A 12,105-nucleotide genomic window follows, 5' to 3' on the forward strand; every position below is an offset into this window, starting at 1 on the left:
GGATGTGGAGCAACTGAAACTCTTATGCCCTGCTGGTGGGAATGCAACATGGTCCAGCCACTTCAGAAACCAGTTTGGAAGTTCTTATAAACTTAAGCATAGATTTACCATGCAACCCAGCAGTTCCACTCCTTGGCATTTGCTCAAAAGAGAAGAACGTATTTGTCCATATAAAGGCTTGTACATAATGTTCATAACAGCGTCATTCATAACAGCCCCAAACTGGAAATAATGCAAATGTCCAGCAACTGGTGAATGGAAAAACTAATTGTGGTATATCCATACAATGGAATAGTACTCAGCAGTGAAAAGGAACAAATTACTGCTACAGGCAACAATATGGACGAATCTCAAAAGCTTTATGCTAAGTGAAAGAAGTCAGACACAAACAACTACATATTGTATAATTCCATTTATATGAAATTCTAGGACAGGCAAAACCATAGTGATAGAAAACGCATCAGTGGTTGCCAGAGGCTGGGGTAGGAGGAGAAATTTGACTGCAAAGAGGTACAGGGAAACTTTTGGAGAAGATGTGGCAATGTTCTGTAATGTGATTGTGGTAGTGGTTACGTTACTATATGTCTTTGTGAAAACACAAAATAGGTCACTTAAAAATAGTGAATTTTCTTGTATGTAAATTTTACTTCCGTAAAGCCAGCACAGAACCAAGGAGCTCTCAAAAGAAGCCCTCAGTGGATTCCCACTAAGAGGCCAAATGTATTTTTCCCTGCCCTTGTGTGTAATGAAAGTCCTACCTCTTCCGGATGATAGGGGCAGATACTCCCATTGGGATGGTGACTTATTTTCTTGCTGATCTGTTGACATGAGGATCCCAGAGTGATCAGGAACAAACCATAGCTTGTATCTCAGTGGGACTCTTGCTGAGTCTTCTGGTAGCAGCGTTCTGCCTCCGGGAACCAGGATGTCTCAACCCACATTGCTTGGAGTTCCAGGGTTCGGTTGCACAAATTCCTCAAGCTGGGTCATTTGGAGTCGTGGTAAGTAGGGCCTCCCATACTTCTACCCCTCGATCCTTGGACCCATGTATTCTACCTATTGAGAACACAGCGCCTCATAAAGGTCAATGATTTAGAGTGTATGCTGCGCCCTGGAGGATGGCACCCCATCCTCATAGGCTACTGCTACAAGCTAGTAACTCAGCTGTACCTTTAAAAGGCTGTTCTATCACTGTGTCAGGCTACCACCCTCTAGGTAGTGCCCTATGTGCCACGGCCAGTGGATTCCATGGTCAGGTGCCCACTGCCACACCTCCTTTGCCCCATTGTATGTTCCTTAGTCCTCTGCTAGATAACGTGGGCTCTTGTGGCAGTGGATTGAACCTGTTAGCCCTCAGATAACATTGCTGGGTGAGGCTCTGTGGGCAGGAAAGTCCCCAATATGTGTGTCAGTCATGATCAAGATAAATTGCTAACCCTCTCAAGGCGGAAGAAGTCCAATGTAATCAACTTGCCACCAAGGGGCTGGTTGGTGTCCTCAGGGATAGTGCCATATCAGAGGCTCAGCTTTGGTCTCTGGACAGTAGTATGCTGGCAAATGTTTAACCACCTGCTCTCTGAGCAGGGGGAGAGACATGCGGGAGCTCTAACTGTAGCATCTGTTGGTCTCGGTGTTGTAAATACTCCTACTGTGGCCAATTTCAGGCTACCAACACGATGTCAACTGACAGCAAGTTCCTGAAAAGTTGACAGTTGACTGTCTCAAGCCAGTACAGGCTGGTTCCAGCACACTTGTCTCTGCCAGCAGGCTGGATATTCAGCAGTGGCAGTAGAGGGTAAGACGTGAGCCCACACTGTTGAACTCATCTGTAACCTCCATCTTGGCCACCATGGCTACTCCGCTCATGCACAACTGTGTCAGCACTGGAATGGCTGTTGACAGAGGCTGGGTGACATGAACTGGCTGAGTTGCTGTCTTGAGTTGCAACTCAGAGTTTGGTGTTTGGCGCCTGTTCCACGGAGGATGCTCCCTGGTGGACAATGACATGAGATATAAAGGTACACTTTGTGCTCACTACCACAGGCTCTCCCACATGCCTCTTCCCCTGATCTCTTTGTCCCTGATCTTCCAGTGTTTCCCCTCCACTCATAGACCCTGCAACCAACTAGCCAACCCATTCACCACTGTCCATGAGTTTATATATATTCTTATCCAGGGTCACTTGTCTTTCCACATGGCATGAAGTTGTGGCCATTGGGAGGATTTCCCCTCACCACTGTCTGGAGAAGTCATCAGTCACTGTCCTAAAAATCCTCTGTGCTCTGCTTATGCATGCCTCCCTCCCTCTAAGTCCTGGCAACCACTGATATTTTTACTGTTTCCATCGTTTTGCCTTTTCCAGAATGTCATATAGTTGGAATCATACAGTACGTAGCTTTTTCAAATTGGCTTCTTTCACTTAGTAATATGCACTGAAGTTTCTTCCATGTCTTTTCATGGCTTGATAGCTCATTGCTTTTTAGTGCTGAATAATATTCCATTGTCTGGATGGACCACAGTTTATTTATCCATTCACCTACTGAAGGACATCTTGATTGCTTGCAAGTTTTGGCAATTAAGAATAAAGCTGCTATAAACATCCATATGCAGGTTTTTGAGTGAACGTCTGTCGAACTGGGCCTTTGACTCTTGATAGGATTTCTCGCCCATCCTTTGAAACAAATATGTCTTGCGAAGGCCTCCAATATGCTTGCCACTTTTGTTCATTGATATAGTGCATCCATTCCACAGAATGTCCAAATGGTCCACATCCTTTCAGTCTATATTATGACAGAGGAGAAGAGTTACCATAGCCCTGGGGCAAGGCCACAGTGTATGCTGTGTCCATCCCTTGTGAATGTGAACACTTTCCGGTCCTCCTTCCTGGTAGGAATAGAAAAGAGCTCATCCACCATATCAATGGCTGCATTCACATACCTGAACCGGGATGACTCCTTAGAGTTGACGTGAATTGAAGCAAGAGGACTGGGCTTCTGCCTCGCTGCCTCAACCTGTCAATGGGTTCAGGCTGCTCCAGAGAGGGGACCTCAACTTGGGTGAAGCAGCTTCTTTCAGATGAGGGCAATTCCTGGGGAGAGACTCAGCTATGAACAGCCCACACTACTGGCGGCTGAGAAAATGAGTGCTTTGGTTCTGAAGGGGAAAAATCTAAGCTGGATCCCACAGCATCCACTACAGATATTAGTCGATAGAGTGGAGATGTGGAGCAGGCAGGTGATTAAATGAGTCTGGAGTCCGGAGAGAGATCTGACCAGAAACAGAAAGGTGGGAAAGCATGCAGCCAGGAGCAGTGGTGGTGGCGCCAGTGGGACTGTGGGCAAGTGAAAGGCCTTGCGATGCTGAGCCTGCTGCCCGCCCTGGAGACATAGAGATGGGTACCGAGATCAGCTGCAAGATCCAGAGTGCCATTAAGGGGAAGTTGCAAGAATTAGGAGCTTTTGTTGGCTTCCTGGAATATTAGATAAACCGTGCTCTGTTACAACTGCCCCTTCTTGTCTAAAGTCTGCTGATACCAACATCTTCGATATCACGTGCCTTCCAACAAGAGCGGTTTCAGTCAGGGAGATGAGAGAAGGCATGGAGCTGCAATGCCACCCCTTGCAGTTTCTAGCACTAGACCTGAAAAAAGAGACTCCAGAGTTTCTACAAGTTCACGGGAGCAGAAAACCACTAATGTGAGATAGACTTAGGACGATGGAGCTGCAACCTGACTAATGTCAACAGGGAAGACACTGAGGGAGTGAGCGCCCTCTGAAGATGTGGCAGATGTTAAGCCAGAACCAGATGATCTCATTGATGAAGAAGCTCAAGTTTGTGCAGGAGAATCCCTTATCTCAGAAAAAACCTACTGGGACACTTACATGTCCTTCTTTTCGCCCTTCTACTGAAATTTATCGACTACCTGCAAGTGGAAATGCAGACAGTGGTGCTCATTGAAACAGGTTGCGATTTCAACAGCAGCCAAACAGGATTCACACTGCCAAGCAACTCGAGATACAGAACAGCCGGGTATGTGGAACAGGATGTTTGTGTGAACCAGAAGTGCTTAACCACTTAGAGGAGACTTACAGACTCTTCTTCCAAAATGACTCAGAAAAAACAAGTATTGAGGAAGAAAAGTTTCAGAAGAGAAAGTTGCCTGTGGTAGGTTCAGTTGTTAAAGTAAAAAAAATTCCACGATGGAGAAGAAGAGAAGGAAGATGGTGATCGTGGGTCCCATACAGGAAGCACCTCCAGCAGAGCCCGAAAGGAGACCTTTGCTTCCACCTTGTAAACAAGCGAACAAGAATCTAATTTTGGAGCCAGCCCTGATGGTCCAGCGGTTAGAGTTCCATGCTCCCACTGCTTCAGTGGCCCAGGTACATTTCCTGGTCATGGAACCACACCACGCATCTGTCAATTGCCATGCTGTGGTGGAGGCTCACATAGAAGAACTAGAAACACTTACAACTAGGATATGCAACCATGCACTGGGGCTTTGGGGAGACCAAAAAAAGAGGAAGATTAGCAATAGATGTTAACTCAGGGTGAATCTTCCCCTGCAAAAAAATAAATAAATAAATAAGAATCTAATTTGGAAGGCTACCTCTGAAGTTCAAGAATCTGTAACAAAAACAACTAACTATTCTACTGTCTCCCAGAAACAGACACTTCCAGTTGCTCCCAGAACTCGAACTTCTCAAGAAGAATTGCTAGCAGAAATGGTCCAGGGGCAAAGCAGGACCCCTAGAATAAGTCCCTCCATTAAAGAAGAGGAGACAAAAGGAGAAAATGTGGAAAAAAGCCAAGGGACTCAGCAGAGGCAATTGTTATCCCCACTGCAGTTTGACGCAGGAATGGCAGACACTGCAGACCAGTCCAGACGACTATGACACAGAATCCACGGTCCATGCAGGCACCAGGTCATCTCTTCTGAAGAAGCCAAAGCTGGCTGAGGAGACAGTAGTGGCACCAAACCAAGAGTCGAGATAAAGACTGCAGATACCCTTTGGGTAATTTTGGGACAGCTTATGCAGACACAAGATCTTGTCCAACCAGAGAAACCTGCAAATTCCAAGTTTATAGTGATGCTGGATGTTGTCTCCCCATCCTCCCAGGATGCGTGTCAGGTCCAGAGGAGGAGGTGTGCTTTGAAGGAGTGAAACCCATAAACCAAATAGCAGCCTCAAACAAGGGACTCAAAGGTCTCCTCCACCCACAGCAGCTGCAATTGATCACTTGGCAGCTTGATGACCCACATGGTGGCTTTTCAAATACTGAGATGAGGCAACTGAGTGTGGCACAGAAACCAGAGAAAATTTTGGAGCTGCCTATAAAAATGGGGATGCGTGTGCTAACCATCATCCTGTTTCACTTCGCAAAGACTTCCCCAGTTGCAAGTATGCTGAAAAATGTCTGTTCATCCAAATTGTAAATAGGATGTAAAATGTACTAAAGTAGATTGTCCCTTCATATAAGTAGAAGAATTCCGGTACTGCCTCCAGAACCAGCAGTTATAACACGAGCCCCACCTTCTAGTAGTCAGCTCTGCCATCACTTCCCCGCTTGTAAGAAGATGGAATGTCCCTTCTATCATCCAGAGCACGCAGTGTACAAGACCTGACTTCACGTTTTATCATCTCACGGTTACTGTGCCCCCGTGACGAGCCTTGAAAAGGATTCGACCTCGAACCGGTGAAGGACGCCTAGTCCCACCTGACACAAGATTGTGAAGTTTGAAAGTTTCCATCTACTGATGACAAACACTCTACAGAGCTAGTCAAATCTTTGAAACTTGGAAAGAAAATCCATGAGGGCAGAGACCTTTGTCCTTTTCTTATCTGATGTATTCCAAAAGCTTAGAACATGGTAAGAGCTCAAGAAATATTTGTTGATTAAATTAAATAAAGTTCAGGAGAAGAATGTCCAATATGGAAAAAGGATTCAAAATCATGTCGTGTATCCGGGGAGAATTATTATGCGTTACGGACTGAAGGTGTCCCCTCCGAGTTCATATGTTGAACCCCCAACCCCCCAGGGGGATGGTATTGGGAGACAGGCCTTCGGGAAGTAATTAGGTCATGAAGCTGGGGCCAGGTCTGATGGGGTTCGTGCCCTTAGAAGAAGAGACACCGGAGAGCTTGATCTCCCTCTGTCTGTGCACATGCACCCAGGAAATGGGTGTGAGGACACAATGAGGAGGCGGCCCCATCTCCAAGCCAGGAAGAGAGCCCTCACCAGAACCCCACCATGCTGGCACCCTCATCTCAGCCTTCCAGTCTCCAGCATTCTGAGACAACAAACTGGTGCTCTTTTAAGCCGCTCGGTCTCTGCTATACGGTCCTGGCAGCCTGAGCTGACTCATATATTATGTGTCCTGGGAGAGGCACTGACCCTCCCCCAAGAAAATCTCAGCAGGAAGAGCAAACAAAATTATCAGCAACCAAGAGCAGTCAACTGTTAATTGCAGGTCAGGTCCTGTACAAAACAAATTCCAAAGAGCGAGATGTAGATGACCAGAAGACCCGGTGCGCAGCCCCACCTGTCCTGGGGGAGTGGCGTCATCCTGAGCAAAGGGCTCCCACTTCTGCCCCCACCTTCACCACGGGCCAACTGAGAAGGTCGGACCCTATGAGGTTTGTGAATATGCGCTACTGTTATTGTTAAATGTAGACATAATTCACGTTCATTTAAAAGCGTCCACCATTGCGGAAACGTGGAGTAAAATAGGAACGCTCCCCCTGCCATTCTCTCTGCAGAGTTAACCACAGTCCCCAGTGTAGCATCCATCCTCTTACACCTTTTTCTGTCATGACCCCACTCAAATTTTCACCCTTGCGTGAAGCCTTCCCATGTCCCAGCTCCCGTATTTCCCTTCTCTTTTTTCCCTGGCATTTTGTGTGGGAAGACAGAGGTTTAGGGGACTGAAGGTAAAGTGGAGGAGCTGCTTCCGTGAGCGGGTTATGGAGGAGCAGTTCAGAGCGCCACACTCTTCAGACGTTGAAGAGCCATTTATGGAACCGTCTAACTAAGCATCCAGCTGAGCAAAGACAGCAAGTGTGGCTGGGATGCTACCGTGGGTGGGAAAGGAGAGTCACAATGTATGTCTTAAAAGACCGATTTTGAGTGTATCCTGTCATTTAATTGTTTTTATTGAGGCATAGCATAGATAAAGCACACGCATCTTAAGTGTACAACTTGGAAAAGTTTTACTCACACACATACACCCACACCCACACCCACGTACACACAACCCTATGTAATCACCACACAGACAAGGAATATCTCCAACACCCTGGAATTTCCTTATGCCCTTTGCGAAGCAACCCCCCCATTCCAGGGTACCCACTGTTCTGACATGTATCACTGTCTGTTCGTTTTGCCTCTTCTGGAACTTCATCTAAATGGAATCACGCAGCATGTGCTATTTTATGTCTGCCTTCTTGTGCTCATTGCGATGTCTGGGATTCCTCCTAGTTGTTGCATGTAGCACTATCTCGTTCTTTTTTATTGCTAAGTAGTATCCCGTTGTAGGACTGCGTCATGATTTGTTCATCCTGTCTTCTACTGATGGACATTCGACATGCTTCCAGTCTGGGGCCATTCTGGTCGCGTTTTCTGATGGACAGATGTGCTCATTTCTCTGGTGGGTCTACCTAGGAGTGGCGTTGCTGGCTCACGATTTGTTTCTTACAGAAATAGCCAGAAGGATTTGCGCCAGCCATGAACTCTGAGGCCGCAGAAGGAGCTCTAAGAATATTTGTGGAACGATGAGACGCACATGTCTCATCTCGTCAAGATCATCCCTGTCGGGAAGAGGCAGCAGCCAGGGGCTGAGCTAAAGAGCCGCAAGACTTGGGAGACATTATCTTCTCCCATCCCCACGGCCAGGAGTGAGGCTGAGTGTCTCGTTCCAAGGGCGACGTTGCCCTGACCTCCCGGGCTGCTATCTGTGCTTTGTGACTCGGCCCCCACAGTTCGACGAGTGACTTGGAGGAATAAATTCACGTTTCCAGAGCTGCCGATATGCTTGCTCAGTTCAAGCCAGGCTCTGTTCCTGCCTCAAGGAGGACTTTGAGTTTGAGGGGAATTAGCCCTGATTAGCAGGAAGCCAAGGAACAAAGCAGCAGCTCCTGTCCCAGCAGGACCAGAGCTCCTGAGCTCCTGGCACCACCAGGGCCAGCAAATCAGAGTCCGAAAGCAGAGGGGACAGTAAGCCCTGAGATAGCCTCCCAGCCGTCCGGCCTCAGTCTGGGATGCTGGAGGCTTTCGGCTGCACCTGAAGCCTATTGAACACTTTTTACAAGCAGACGCATTGTTGCATCGTTGGAATCCGGCTAGACACAGTTTACGAGACCGTTCGCTTAAAGTCATCCGTCTGACGGCACCCAGCAGCCTCCGGGCCTCTCGCACAGCCCCTGTACTCGTTCGAAAGCAGCAGGAGGGCACGATCAGTGTAGCAGAATCAGAGGAGGGCTGCCCAGCCAGGACGAGTCCCTCCCTTGGGTGTCCTGGTCACCCTCCTTCCCAGGCAGAGAGCAGAAGGCTTCAGCACCGCCTAAGCCCCTGAGGGCTGGTTGGGGGTGGCAGGAGACATCCTGAGCACAGGCGTTATCCGAGTTGTGGAGCATCAGCCCAGGAAAGCATGTGCCCTTCAGGGCCATTGAGTCAGCGGGTTACCGATTCCACAATTATCAATGTCTTTATGTGTAGATGAGAAAAGCAGATGTTCAGAGGTTAAGAAATGTTCTCAGGATCACGCAGTCTTCAGCAGTGCTGGCACCTGGACCCACTCCTGTTCTCTGCCCTCTGAGTTCCACTCGTTTCCGCTGCCTCGCCTTGGGAGCATCAACCCTGATGGAGGCTGACTCAGGCAGGAGACCACGTGAGGCCTTCGGAATGGGGTCACAGATCCATGAGTCACTGTCCACTGGAGGAGGTCCCTGTTCCAGCCCCACGCCACTTCTCCAGCCTTCCCTGACCTGCACCCGTCCTCCATGCCAGCCGGTCTTCTCAACCTTCAGACCCGTCTCAAATGATGCCACCTCCAAGAAGTCTCCCCATCACCCCGACAATTCAAATCATCCCTTTTAGATCTCCTATAGTTTTTGTTTGGTTTTGTTTTTAAAGGAAAAACATATGTCAGAGGTTTGTTGAACTCATTAATGAGGGAACCAGCAGGATAGCAAAGATGGCTCCCAGGAGAATTTGAAGAACAGGGTATTTCTAGAAATTGTTAGAACAAGATGAGTGGCTCAGATACAAAACTGGTTTTTTTGGAATTAACTTTTCTACCTGAGAGAAATCATTTGCACTCTGACAAAAATCTACAAGTTAATACGGAGCTTCACAGACCCACAGCCTCTAATCAACACTCGATAGAAAGTCAAACACAGGTGTGGACCCTAGCCTAGATCAGGAGTCAGCAAACAACAGCCCATGGGTCAAATCCGGCCCTCCACTTGTTTTTTTAAATAAAGTTTTATTGGAAGCCAACCATGTTCATTTGTGTGTTTATTGTCTATGATTGCTTTCACACTACATTGGCAGAATTGAGTAGTTACGGAGCTGTGACAGAGACTGTGTGGCCTGTGAAGGTGAAAATATTTACCATCTAGCTCTTTACAGAAAAAGTTTGCTGACCCCTGATTTCTCATGGTTTTTTTTCCATTAAAATTTTTTCGTGTGTGTGGAAAGATACACATAACATAAAACTTACCATCTTAACCGTTTTTCATTGTACAATTCAGTGATATTAAATATATTGTTGTGCAACCATCACTGCCCTCTATCTCTAGAACTCTTCATCTTGTAAAACTGAAACTCTACACCCTTTAAACAGTAATCCTCCATTCCCCTCTCCCCCAACCCCTGGCAACCACCATTCTGCTTTCTGTCTCTATGAATTTGACTGTTCTATGTACCTCATGTAAGTGGAATCATACAATATTTTTCTTTTTGTGACTGGCTTATTTCACTTAGCAAAATGACCTCAAGGTTCATCCACATTGTAGCATGCGACAGGATTTCCTCCCTTTTTAAGGCCAAATAATATTCCATTGTATCCAGGTCTACATTTTGCTTATCCATTCATCCATCAATGGACACTCGAATTGCTTCCATGTTTTAGCTATGGTGAATAATGCTGCTCTGAACTTGGGTGTAATATATATCTTTGAGACCCTGCTTTCAATTCTTTTGGGTATAAACCTAGAAGTGGAATTGCTGGGTCATATGACAATTCTATTTTCAGTTTTTTGAGGAACTGCCATACTATTTTCCACAGCAATGACACCATTTCACGTTCCCACCAGCAAGGATTTCAATTTCCCCACATCCTCGCCAACACTTGTTATTTTCTGTTTTTTTTCATAGCAGCTATTCTAATCTCCTAGGTTTTTGTACTTCCTACCTACCTCACCAACCCCCAACAATCTCCCTCTTAGTCGCTCCTGTCTGCATGCTGACAAGATGGTCAGATCCTGTGGGTGTGGGTGAACATCTCTGCATCCCCTTCAGAGACCAGCACACTGGTTGTCTCGAATGGACCCTGATTTCCAGGAGCTTACATTCTACAAAGGGAAGTGAAAAACCTACCTACGTATGCCCACAGGAGCAAGGGAAGAGTCCCAGTCTGGTCATGGCTGGGAGTACCTTAGGGCTACCAGCATGGGATGGCCACAGTGGGCTCCCTCCCTCGGGTCCCTGCCCTCTCTATCATCCTGCCCAGAGTTCTCTCAAAAACACAGCTCTGGAACCACAACACCCTTCAATGCCTCTGTGCTCAGAAATAAAGTGTAGACTTGTTAGAAGGTCAGTGCAAGAACCAGCCCATCCTATCATCCCAGCCTTGGCTCCACTGAGTCCCTTCTGTGTCCCCTTTGTCTCGGGGCTGCTGGACACCCCCATTTCCTGAGCACCCACACACTGTGACCTTCCTGGCCTTCGAGGCCCAGCTCCGGGCACCTCACCCACCTACCCTTCCCCTAGCCAGATGTCTTCAGTCTCTCCTCTGCGTTTCCCAAAGGCCCATTGGAGTTTTCTGCGGCGGCGTGTACAGGAGAACGCATGTGGGATGGAAATCTGAAGATCTGAGTCTGATCCAGGCTCTCCCACCAGCTGACGTTTGTCTTGGGTGAGTCACTTCACCTCTTGTTTCTCCATGTTTATAAAAAAAGAGATGGGGCCAGGTCATCTGGAAATTTCCGTCTATAGATAAAACTCCATAATCCTCAATTACTTGTATTCCCGCACTTCCCTGCCAGACTGGATGCCCTTTAGGGCAGAGGCTAATTTATTCTTTGATCTCCATCCCTAGCATCCTCTGTAGAAATTTCCATGGCGTGAGCACTCAGGCTGTGATTCTTGGATGAGCGAAATAATTTCAAACAGATTTCAAATGTTTTTCCTCCATCAGACTACTGACCCTGGGTGGCTTTGGGGCCCCATGATGTGTTCTGCGTCTTGCTCACTAAATGCCCTCTTTCCTCCCCACCTCTCTAGCTGACAAACTCCTCCTCCTCCTCAGAGAGGCAACTCGAATGTCCTCTCCTCTGTGGCACTTGTCACGTTGTACCTTCTTCACTAGACTGTGGACTCCTGAGGGCACAGTCATCTCTTCCTTGTCGTCATCGCTGACGGTCCAGGACACTCGCCAGCTGTTTGCAGACAAGAGGAGGTGGAGTTAGTGGAACTGAGCATAAGGGAGGCATTGTGTCCGTGTGATGCTCGGAATGTTCCGCTTCCGTCCTGACGGTGCCAGCTCGCAGGATCCAGCCTCACAGAGCCCAGGCCCAGTGCCTGCAGCAGCGAGGTGGCATTACTCTATCTCCCCATCGCCCCTCTCCATGTTCTCCTGGAGGAGGCCATCGCTCTCCAGGAGCCCCGTCTCAGCCACGCCCCTGGGGGTCCCAGGTGAGCTGGTGATGAGCGTGGTGGCTGCATCCAGCTGCTCCTGCTGCCCCTTGACCCTCGGCAGGGACAGCTAACCAGATCTGGGAGGTGAGGGGGGAGTGGCCGGCAGTGGAGCTCTGAAGAGCCAGCCTGAGCCAATGTGGGGATTGATTCCCCCCAACTCAAGAGGCTTTATTACCCAGGACAACTTCC

General features: G+C 47.9%; 1 pseudogene; it reads left to right on the forward strand.

Moving 5' to 3' along the window:
• The first annotated feature begins 3,734 nt into the window (after nucleotides 1-3,734).
• Nucleotides 3,735-5,732, forward strand: LOC106847561 (zinc finger CCCH domain-containing protein 14-like; annotated as a pseudogene).
• Nucleotides 5,733-12,105: the final 6,373 nt, after the last annotated feature.

The sequence above is a fragment of the Equus asinus genome, chromosome 17, assembly GCF_041296235.1.
Source record: "Equus asinus isolate D_3611 breed Donkey chromosome 17, EquAss-T2T_v2, whole genome shotgun sequence".
In the NCBI taxonomy this organism is placed as follows: domain Eukaryota; kingdom Metazoa; phylum Chordata; class Mammalia; order Perissodactyla; family Equidae; genus Equus; species Equus asinus.